A 1,850-nucleotide genomic window follows, 5' to 3' on the forward strand; every position below is an offset into this window, starting at 1 on the left:
GTTAAATCATAATGCTCTGGTCTAGAGGCAGCAGGAGTGGTGAGGAACGTGGACTCTGGATGTCTTGGGCTCAAATCTCAGCACTGCTCCTTCTAGCTGTGTGGCCTTGGGCAAGATTCCTGTTCCTTCCTTGTCTTGTTTCTTCATCTTGTCTTGTTTCTTGTTTCTTAGTAACACAGGATACTGCTGCTGCTGCCGAAACTTATCAGTTTGGATTTGTTATTTATAAAGCATTCCGAATAGTGTTTGACCTATAGTAAATACTATTAGTGATTATAAAGTAGAATACTTATATTTAATGACATGTAGTCAAAATGTGCTTTTTTTTTTTTACACCTACAGCACCTGGTCTTCCTAGGTGGTCTCCCATCCAAGTACTAACCAGCCCTGACCCTGCTTAGCTTCCGAGATCAGACGAGATAGGGTGTGTTCAGGGTGGCATGGCTGTAGACCAAAATGTTCTTTGATTCATTAAAGACTAAACAATGCTTTAAAGAAATATAACGGAGATGGGTTGATGAAAGTAAATGTTCTGGAATGATATAGTGATGATGGTTACACGACCTTGTGAACAGATGAAAAACCACTGAATTGTACACTTTCAAATGGTGAATTTTATGGTATGTGAATATCTCAATAAAAATGTATAGAGAAAAAATTCAATTCAACAAATATTTGTGGACACATAATAGGCACTCAAGCCTCTCCTGAGCTTGATGGAGGATACAATGCTGCTTAGAACATCATCTTTGCCCTGGAGGGTTTTATTTAAGGAGCACCCACAGAGCATCAGCCCTTTTTCCAGTGCTCTGGAGTCGGTATTTACATTTTTTACTCTGAAACTCAGAAGGGTTAAGTAACTTTCCAAAGTTCCCACAGGGAATACAGGTAGCAAGACCCCAACTTCCTTCTTCAGGGAGTGACAGTCTCGGTGAAGACAGAAGATTGACATTCATCATAAAGTAATTAGTGAAGCAGCCATCACAGGAGATCTTGGGCCCAGTATACATGACAAGGAAAATCAAAACGAGCACAAGACATGAGCAGCCAGGAGTGGGGAAGATTTCCTGGGGGCAAAGGCCTTTGAGAAGGACCTTTAAAGATGGATAAGATTTCAGTGACACGCCTTAGTTGCAGTGGGAGTAGCTGCCTTTATAGAGATGTACAAGAAGTGTTCACAGACCTGCTTGTCCTAGAATTATGCATATTCTTAGGTTGTGAAGCCTATGGTGATAATATGGATAAACACAGACGAGTAAGAAATTCATACTGACACAGCTAAAGCCATAGGCATTTGTTTGGACCAGTCATACCAAGGTAGGATTAGAGAATGAGGGAACTCTAAAGACAATTTAGGTTGCTTAACTATTCACTTATCTCTTAATTTATTCAACACATTTTTCAAATACTTACCTAATACTTGAGAATATAAACATAAATACAAATTTTTTCCCTTGGAAAGATTCTAGGTTAGGAGTGGAAATCACACAGTCACACAAGAAAATACTATAAAGTGATACGTGGTATATAGCAAAAGGCTATAGAGAGGAGGATGGAAACATAGGCTTAAAAATATTTTGTTAAGTTGATATTCAGAAAATAAAGATTGTTCAAGAGGTTTATTTTTCTGGCTAAAAAACATATACGATTATAAAACACCTTAGTAGGGCCTTCACTGGCTAACAGAGAGGGAAGAAATTTTGGGGTACCCCGAGGGTTGAGAAGAGACAGGGAGCCCCTCATTCTGCTCACTGCTCTCCCTCACACTGTAGGCCTCCGGGCGTCGGGTGGGTCACTTGCCCCTAAATGATTTAAATTTGAAGTGGGGCAATTTCTCTGCTGTATTCTTC

General features: G+C 39.8%; 1 pseudogene; it reads right to left on the reverse strand.

Moving 5' to 3' along the window:
• Positions 1-333: 333 nt before the first annotated feature.
• Positions 334-452, reverse strand: LOC112470479 (annotated as a pseudogene).
• Positions 453-1,850: the final 1,398 nt, after the last annotated feature.

Source organism: Pteropus alecto, unplaced genomic scaffold (assembly GCF_000325575.1).
Source record: "Pteropus alecto unplaced genomic scaffold, ASM32557v1 scaffold3, whole genome shotgun sequence".
Taxonomy (NCBI): Eukaryota; Metazoa; Chordata; class Mammalia; order Chiroptera; family Pteropodidae; genus Pteropus; species Pteropus alecto.